Source organism: Psittacula echo, assembly GCF_963264785.1.
Source record: "Psittacula echo genome assembly, chromosome: 3".
In the NCBI taxonomy this organism is placed as follows: domain Eukaryota; kingdom Metazoa; phylum Chordata; class Aves; order Psittaciformes; family Psittacidae; genus Psittacula; species Psittacula echo.
Genome location: NC_137736.1, coordinates 84,862,036 through 84,872,006, shown reverse-complemented (window position 1 = coordinate 84,872,006; position 9,971 = coordinate 84,862,036).

Below are 9,971 nucleotides of genomic sequence, written 5' to 3'. Positions count from 1 at the left end.
CTCCACTGAAGACAATGAGGCGGTGCCCTTTTATGCTAACAAAGACTTTGATCCACCATGTTCAGCCTAGAAATAGTAGATGGAGGGCCAAAGATGAGGTTAGACCATGTAGGATTTGGCCAGACAACAGGAGAAAACCAAACAAACCTAGGAAGTGTCTGGACTTCACAAGCGGTAACATTAAGCTGTCAACCAAAGGCTAAAATAGACAATCAAAATACCAAAAAAAGATATTGCAGGAAAACCTAGCTTTGTTAAAACTGTTGTTTGTCTTTATTTATTTGTGGTATATGATAGACTCTCTTTTTTCTCAAGGCAATTTTACATATACTTGATAAATTATAGTTTTGTTTGTTATAGTTAGAAATGTTGCTCTTAATGTAAATAGTTGACAAGCGATGTAAATAATTTTGTAAGGCTTCAAATGTTTGTACATGGACACATGCAGAAATTGGTTGCTGTTTTGCTTCTTTTGCCCCCCCCGGCCCTCCCCCCCCTTATTTTTGTATTGTGGTATTTCCTATGCAAATGATGGAGCAAACAGCTGTATAGTTGTAGAATGTTTTGAGAGAGAATGAAATGGTTTATATATAAAGACTCTTTTTTTTTTGCAAAAATAAAACAAAGTGCCTAATGTGTGTTTGTGTGTGTGTGTGTGTGTGCACGTGTGCTCTCTGTAGCTCCTGACAGGGACAGCTCTGTGGTTTTGCACTGGGAGCTGGAAATCGTAGCAACATGAAGCTAAGAGTGTTCGTTCTTCACAGCAAGGATTGTCTCTTCGGAAAGTACCTGGCACTTCTGTATCCGGCCCTGATGAAAATAATAAATGGAAACAGAGAAGGGATGGTGCTTTCCTGCTATCAGAACTTTAAAGGAAGTGTATGGTAGCCTGAAAAAGGGTGGTGCAGTTGTCTGCAGTATCACGATGGTAAATTAAAGATGCCCTTTGGGTAAATGAAAGTACACAACTTTCAAAGTGGGTAAAACCTACTCACACTTCTGACAACCTATAGTGTTGGCAGAAGTTTCTCCCCAGAAAAGTGCTTTCATGCCCTTGGAAGATAAGAAGGTCCCACAGCAGGGATGTGCAGTTCCCCTCAGCAGATTCTCCTTTTCAGTGTTTTTCCCTTGGGAGATGGAAGTGTGGTTCAGTTGATAAATTGAGGTGGATGAGATCTGGGGGTTACATCTGTCTTGTGGTCGCTTCCTCCAAGCTTAAAGAAAAGAGGCACGTTGAGCATTTTAAAAGAAATGTATCTTAAAACCAATCAAAGAGTCAGTTTGAATATCATTTACTACCAAATTATAATCATCCAATTAAATCAGCTGTCAGGTTATTAAAATTTCAGTTGTTCTCTAGTAAACTCTGAGCTCCTAAGTCCTTTCTTGAATTCCTCTGCTCTTTCCTTATAACCTAACTTTGATTTTTCTTTCGTTGCTGTTTCTCCCTTAATTAACCTCTCCCACATGTCAGCTAATCCCTCCTTTTAAAAAAATACCTAGGGTAGCATTAATGAAGTCAGTGAAGACCTGGTTAATTACCAAGAAATTCTGCCTGCGTCTCACCTAACTGCACAACCACAAACACGAGAGTGATGTGCTGGAAAACAAGGAGGGAGAACTCCCAGCAGTGCTGCTGCGGCATTCCCTTTTCTGATCCAGCCATTAGGAATACACACGTGTTTCTTAGGAGCCTGTCCTGCTCCAAGAGGAAGCTGGCAATGAATCGGGCAATCAGTCATGTGCCATCACTGTGAAAGAGAGCTAGCAGAGCTTATTTTGCTCAGTGCCGGGTGAAGTAAGTAACAGCAGTGGCAGCATGGGGCATTTGGATCCGCAAGCCTCCCTGTTCAGCTGAGCTCATCATTTTGGGGCTGGAGCAGTGATGGGTTTGGTAGCCCTTTAGCCCTGGGCAGTTAGATCTTCTCCCATCCTGTGTTTTTTCTCACCTCCGTAGATGAAGGCAGCACTTGCTTAGAGTTTCTCATGTCTTTTCACAAAGAAAGCCCGCTGATTGCGTGGTTTCAGCCTCCAACATTGCCTCATACTTGTTTTAGATGTTTCTGTTGCTGAGCTACCTGGTTGCATAAACCAGCTTAATGGCTTCATATTAATCTTGAATGAAAGGCCATAATTAGGCCCATCTACTTCAGAGCATTTAACCTAATGCAAACAGAGACAGGCACAGCAGATCCGTGCACCTGAATACATTACAAAACAAAAAACTAGAGGAGCTTTCTTCACTGGCAAGTGCTATGTCCGCAACACACCATGTTAGTGCAGTAGCTCAGCAGCATGGCTGATCTTGAAACCTGCCATAAAAACAGTATCACCGTAGCCCCTGCTTGTTTTGTTTAAAGCAGCTGGCACAAAGTCCCCCAAGGTGCTGAGGCCACCCTCAAATTCAGCTCTCCAATTATCCGTCAGCACCTGAATTATCATTCCACACGAAGAGGGAAATTCCAGTTGGCCAACTGGCTTTTCTGGTGGCCACGTGAACAGCTAGTCCTCCTCTTGACTGGGTGCAGAGTTCTTTCCTGTGGTTTTCAATGTGACTTAAGGGCCTGATCCTCCACAGATGTGCCTCTGTGCCCACATGGGAACTTTTTGACTTTCCTTACACAGATCCTTGCATGGATCCTTGTTTTAATCTGGTCAGTACGTTACCATGAGGCTCTGCCATGCTCTACAGCTACAATAGTGGTGTTGCTGTTGACCTTAATGAAAGAGAGTCTGGCTCAACAACTGATTATTACCTGAAAGAATGTGGTGAATTACTCATGTGCTGAATAATGCATCCTGCCACTTCGAGTGTTGTAGGACAGAGGGAATTTGTTGGCCAGTGTAAGTAGCAGAAGCAGCCTGATGGATCTGCTTTTAATAAAATGACTTTCATACTTTGTTTGTGTTTACTTATTCCTCTTCTCCTCCAGTACTAACCATTAGGTTGCTGTTGTCATGTACTGTGTTTCAAGCACCCTCACCAATGCTGGTTGTCTGGGATTTGGGGTTGGATTTGGCACAGGCAGAGCAGGCAAAGTGCAGTCTGTCTACGATGAACAAAGGCCCGTGTATGGCAAATGAAGAGTGCTGTGGTTCCCGAGATGTCTTTGATGTTGTTATTGTGCTTTTTAAAAATAGTTACTGTTTATATATAAATATGTATGCAAATATGTATTGGCGCATGTGTGTGTGCATGCATGTGCATTTGCATGTTCAGTTCAATCCTGAATCTTGGCAAATACTAGCTTTTGACAATGTGTCATTGCAGCGAGCTCCACAGCCTAGCTGAGGAGCGGCAGGGGAGGAGAAAGTGAGTGCTCCTGTGTTTCCACACAGAATTCCCAAACAACTGGGGAAATTTAAAAGTCTGTTTTCTCCAGTGTGTGAACTGTACTGAAGGAGAAACGCAACAATGAATTTCTGTTTCCAAGGATTAGGTTATTTCTTTATTTTGAAGTAGTCTAAATTTGTGTGTGTGAGAGAGAGCTGTAGGGAGAGGGAGAGGCAATATATTGCAGAACCAAAGCTAATTCACACTGAAGAAGAGACTGACTGTTCGGCTAGGCAAGTTAAAAACATGAGTTGTTTCTGCAGAAGAACCTGTGCAGGTGTCAGCAGACAGAATCCTGAAATGAGGTCTCTGGTTGATGTTGTCAAAACAGACTTCATAGAATCACATAATCATAGAATGGTTTGGATTGGAAGGGACCTTAAAACTCATCCAGTTCCAACCCCCTGCCATTGAGCAGGGACACCTTCCTCTAGACCAGGTTGCTCCAAGCCCCATCCAATCTGGTCTTGAGCACTGCCAGGGATGGAGCAGCCACAGCTTCTCTGTGCAACCTGTGCCAGTGCCTCAACACCCTCACAGTAAAGAATTTCTTCCTAATGCCTGATCTAAATCTCCCCTCTTCCATCTTAAAGCCATCATCCCTTGTCCTATCACTGCACACCCTTCTAAAAAGTCACCTCCAGATTTCTTGTATGTCCCCTCTAGGCACTGGAGCTGCTCTAAGGTCTCCCCAGACCCTTCTCTTCTCCAGGCTGAACAAAGCCAACTCTCTCAGCCTGTCTCCATAGCAGAGGTGCTCCAGTCCTCTGATCATCTTTGTGGCCTTCTCTTGGCTCACTCAAGCAGGTACGTGTTCGTCTTGTGTTGGGTGCTACAGAGCTGAACGCAGTACCACAAGTGGGGTCTCACAGGAGCAAAGTAGGGAGGGAGAATCACCTCCCTCAACCTGCTGGTCATGCTTCTTCTTCCTTCCTTAGCTTTGCTTACCCTTCCCAGTCTCTACAAGATCTCATCTCTGCTGGCCATCAGTCTCAGGCTTGATTTGTATGTCCCACCACTCCCACAACTCTAGCTACTGCTATTGCTCCTTCCCACCCCACCAGCAGCTGGTGATGGGCTTAGGCTAGTGCTGTCCCTGCCCCCCTGCTGCACTGCTCCCGGCTGGGGCACACATCTCAGCTATCACAGGTCTTAATTCATGGCATAAAGAATAACAGCTTGTTTACTTTCTGCCAGTCTCCCTGTGCTGTATAACCATGGCAGACTTCCTCTTTTCCTTATGTGCAGTGCCTGTATCAATACATGGCACATGCTACTTCTACGTTCATAATGGCTTTTGCACTCAGTGTGATCTTTTTTCCTTGAAGGGCTCAGGAAGCTGATTAGAGCCTTCTTCTTCCCATGGGACCAAGCAAAGTAGGATTCTTGCACTTCTGAGTCAGCAACTCAGCACTGTTTAACTGTTCACCATGGAGTCATGGGGTTTCCCACCTTGCTTTTTGTGCTGATGTCCCCATTTTCTTGCCTTACTCTTTTTACTATAGTCAGTTCAGCTACAGGAAGCTTTAGGAAAATGTGGTTTGCCTCTTTCTCAAGAACTGAGGAGTCACATTGACTGATCTGCCATCTCCTCTGCCTAGGAAATCAGTCTAAAGCCTCTTCTAAATAATATCCCCAAAGGCCATTTCTCTTTCCAGCCTCAGTTGTTGTTTCTGTTTGTACTTGTTTTGTTTAGCTGGCTATTGTTATTGTGGTTTGTCATTATTTCCAACTCGTTGGGGTGGATCACTAGACCAAAAAAAGGATGAAGGCACCCTCAGAGGGACCAGAGTCCCAGTGTCCCAGGTCAGTACCCACGCTGTGAGGTTGCAGATTCATGGCTTTCTTTTTCCAGTCCCAGGAATCCGACACTTTTGGCTGCTCACTAGCCTGGCCTTGAAGGGGGGAAGCAAACAGAGTGAGCCCTTTCTGTGCCTCAGTAGTCTGAGACCTGGTGTATCTCCTGGAAAGTCAGGGAAGTTGGATTTTGGCTCTCTCGGGCCCATGAGGAGCGGGTACCACACCTCCTAGCCACCAGAGGATTGTCCTTGTTCACAGCTTAGCCTATCAAACAGGGGCACCATCACCAAGTTCCTTCAAATGGGTAACTTCACAAAGGAAAACAATGGCAGCTTCTGAGAAGCTTCATCCTGTGCGCATGCAGGAAGGGAGCTGGAAGAATGCCTTTGACATGAAAACCCCTGGAGGATTTAGTCAAAGCAATACCCTGTTTCTGGATCCTGACCAGGGATGAGGATGACCTGAGTCCCTAACAGCATGAAGCCTGAGGCTGTGCTGCATATCTGCCCAAGCACAGCTCTAGGAGCACAAGAATTTTCAAACTCATAGATTTATTGGCATACAGAGTTTACCCTGTAGGGTTAAACATTAGAAGGTTTTCTGGGTTATGTGCTTACATTACATCCCACCTTAGGTGCTAAATCTGTTCTTGGTGGATCAGCCCTGATATTTTGCTTCAGTGAGAAGAAGGAACGTGCAGCTTCAGTAACTCACATGACTGGAGAAGGCTTGAGAAATCTGTTTCTGCTGGCTGTGTTGGCACCAGAGCTGTACTTGAGGTCTGGGTCTGCAGGAGCAGCCTTCTCCTTTGGTAGCAATAGTGCAGAGCTGGCACCAGGTGAGCACTGCCACCACCTTGGAGGTGACTCTGGCCACCTTGTACACTTCCTGCTGGACCAGGAACTTCCATGAGTGTTTGAAACGATATGGTGAAATAGGATTTAATTTGAAAACTGCTGCATTGGAGTATGACACAAAAGACGACCTAAAGTCTGAGTGTATTGCTCTCGGGGAGTTTTCATAATAAATCTGTCGATTCCAGTCTTTCAAACTGCAGTCTTTCCTGAGGCCAGGTCCAGATTTGATCCTGAAGAAGAGGTTTATTTTCCAGTTTTGTTTGAATACACTGATCTCCCAAGAGCAAAATTTGTAAGATTTCTGCTGTGGAGGATGGCAGAGCTCCTGCCAAATTAACACCATTCCCTCTGTTGCCCGCTACCACAAAGAACCTTACATGATCCAAACCTTTCCCCTCAGCCCATCTCTGATGAATCCCTTAGATGGACACTCAAATTCACAAAGTGTTCATGAGAAAAAGCAATAGTAATGTGTTCAGATATGCTTGAGGTTGAAATTGGTTTGGCTTGGTTTCTTGTTCTCAGTCTTCTCAGGTAAATAATGAAATAGCAGCAGTTTTCTTATACAAATATTTGTATGCTATTACTAAATTTACCTGTGGCTTCCCCTCCACCCCAAAAATTAATAAATCTCTGCTTTCCTAACAGTAAGTTTGTTTTTATTCCTGTGCTGTTATCAGGCTAGAACTGAGAATCATTCCTCCTTTGAAGAAGCTCAGACAAATGGGTAAGCCAGGCTTAATGTCCCCAGGGGAAAACTTACTTCATTTCTGAAACATTAACAACAGCAATCAAATGAAATGTGAGTATTTTCAGAGTACATACTGTGCCTTAGGACATTTAAGCTAATTTCTTGAATAAAGGAACTTTTCAGTAGCCTTAAAGTAGCATGCCCTAAAAAGACAGTTCTGAATACCAGCTATTCGGACATGTACCGTCTGCAGAAAAAGCAGGCTCAGGGAACCCAATGTGTTCCTCTTTTTGTGAGATTATTTTGTTGGATGAGGCTTTGAGCAATCTGGTCTATCGGAAGGCATCCCTTCCCATGACAGGAGGGTTTGAACTAGATGAGCTTTAAGGTCCCTTCCAGTCAAAACCAAATAATGTACATTTACATTATTTAGGTTGCTTATAGCGGCTGGTAGATGTTCCTTCACGTGCTTGTGGCCAGCAATGGTCACATGCAATGATCATTGCTGTTTTGCAATGGCCCCTTAGAACCACCTCCTGCTGTTTCTCCTCATTGTTACTCACTTTGTCCCCTCAGTGGGGAGCAGGGTGTTAGCTGAGGTCTGGTGAAGGGAGGATGACCATCTGACCAGTCTTCCATTTGTTTCCAAGCAAATATCCTTTTTGTGCAAATACTGCCAGCCACCATAGCACCATGAGGTACATGGGTTGGTGCCCCTGGAGAAACATCTGGGGTTGGCTCACTTGCTGATGAAACTGAATAAACTTGAACTGTATGCTGTTTGAACAACCGTGGTTTGGACCATGGTCGGATAGCCACAGGATTTGCATCATTTTCCAGTGCTCAGTGTAAGTGCAGAAAGTTCCCATCTGCTCCTTCTCAGACTTCTACTTCTTAATGCGACAGGGAAATAGCAAAATGGATGAATGGGTTCCCCCCTGCCTCTCCCAAGAGTCTCATCCTTAGCATTTAAGTGTAAACGTCTGAAAAAACCCTCCTTAGCAGTTAATGGAAATAAATCAATCTTACAGCCAAGGCAATGCATAAAATCGGTCTACAAGCAAATATATATGTTTATGCCGGGAAGCTGGATAAGCAGCTTTCTCCTTGCAATGGTGTAGTTGTACAAGCATCAAGCTTGAGCAACCATGCTGCATCAGTCTAGTAAATTAAGCATGGCTGGGACCATCCCTGGTGCTGATGGAGATGAAAATGGAAAAGGAGGCATTCACAGAATCACAGAATCAGAGAATAGTTTGGGTTGGACGGGACCTTCAAAGGTCATCTAGTCCAACCCCCCTGCAATGAGCAGGATCATACTACTGGCATCCCCTTCGTGCCCTGCACACAAACTGCCTATTGAGCATGACCCCGGCCCATGCCAGCTGTTGGCCTGTGTTTGGGAATTGTTTGGGAAAGCTGGCCCATGCTCCTTTGTGCCAGGCACTGTGCTAACAATTGAACAGCACAGATAATTGCCTTCCAATGCCTGGGTATGTTCCCCAGCACTATTTCATTTAGCAAAATGAACACTAGCTTTGGAGTTCAAGCTTTGGCAGATTCAGCTCAGCTTTACCCTGATCTTAAAAGGAGGAAAACAAACAAACAAACAAACAAACAAACTGGCATTCAGGGAAGCAGATCTGCTGCATGTGGTCCTTCTTAAAGCCTGAGAAATATGCAAATTCACAGGCTCTATTTGCTTCAAATTACTCCATGCTGACAATAGAATAAAGACAAAAAGCAGAATGACCCGGAAAATTGCCTTACTATTAAGAAAAGGGAAAAGACATTTTATTTTAATTTTATTTTATTTCAATTTTATTTTATTTCAGTGAGTGAAGAAGTCTGGTTGAGGGGCTCAGCTGGGAGCCTCCTCAGAGAGCTATGTAGAATACAGGGGAGGAAATGTTCAGTAATGTTCCTTTAAGAAGAAAAAAAAATGGAAATTAAAAAAGAGAACAAGAAGGAGAGAAAAGAAGAGGTCTAATCCCTTTGAAGCTTGCAGTTTTATGAGAGCTTTGTCCTTGGGAACTGTGCACCAAAGATGACTAGAGCCGCTTCAGGCTTTGCAAAATTACTACAAACATAAGGTGAGTGGCTTTATCATAAAATTGGAGTGGCCATTAAAACTTCAAAGGAGACGTGTGACCTGAATTTTACCTGTCACAGTCTGGAGTATTTATTAGAGGATGATCTGATACGTTTCTTTAGTTAACAACCCAGTACTCACGTGAGGTCATGGGCTAGATTACAGTTTTCATTGGTGGTATGACAGATTAGATGTTAATATTTTATTGCTCCTGACCTTGGGAATCCATAAAGGATTGGACAGGTGAGAGCTGAAAAAAACCCAGCCTGGCTTCTTTAGGAATGAAAACGTATTTCTAATACTTGTGTGTGGCCATAGTGGAACCTTTCAATTGACTAGCACTTGACCAGGCTGACTTTAACAGGACATATCCTTCAGAAGATGCTGTGGATTGTAGTCCTCTAGGAGCCCCATCAAATAGTGACATTGCCCATTCACTGGCAAACCTTGAAATAGGAATACCCCAAAGCAGAGGCAGACTCAATAGTCAAAATGGTAGAGAAGCACACTGTGATAAAGCTATCTTTTCCTAGTAACATCCGTGTGTTTTCCTAACCTTTGTCCTTCCTGCTACATCTGCTGCCTGCCTCTGCTTAAGCCAGAGTGGTTCAACTCCTCATCGTCTCATGGGCCCCTTCCTTTGGTCTTCATGAGGCTGTCAAATTGGTCACCCCTTCTACTGCCTTGGTTCCCTCTTTTCGACCTTCTCCTTTTCTTCCTTTGAAACTTCCCCAAAAGACAGGCCTGCCTGTGGCTTCCCACCTTCCCTTCCAGTCTTTTCTGCTATTCCTCTGCCTGCCTGCTCACCCACTCCCAAGAAGTGCTTTTAACGGGCCTTTTAAACGAGCAATTGCCACACGGACCTTTGGCATCTCAGGCTGCTTGCATTGCACTTTAGCTGGAATCTGTGTGAATATGCTTGCCTGCAGCTGTACTTATAAATTATCAGAATAATTTTACTAATATTTGCATTCGAGTGAGATACCTTTTGTTTTAAGAGAACATAGCAACAGCATTTTAACAGTACTCAAGTGGAATCCTCTGTAAAACTGTTAGTCTGCATGTTCCAAGTTAGTGAAGTAGCTTCTGCAATACCCTAGCTTAGGAAATAAAAGCATTAAGAGCTACTTTGATTGAAATATGGAGTATAGCTGTGGCCCAGTTAAGAGGAGAACCTGTGGGTTTGGATTCTGAGGC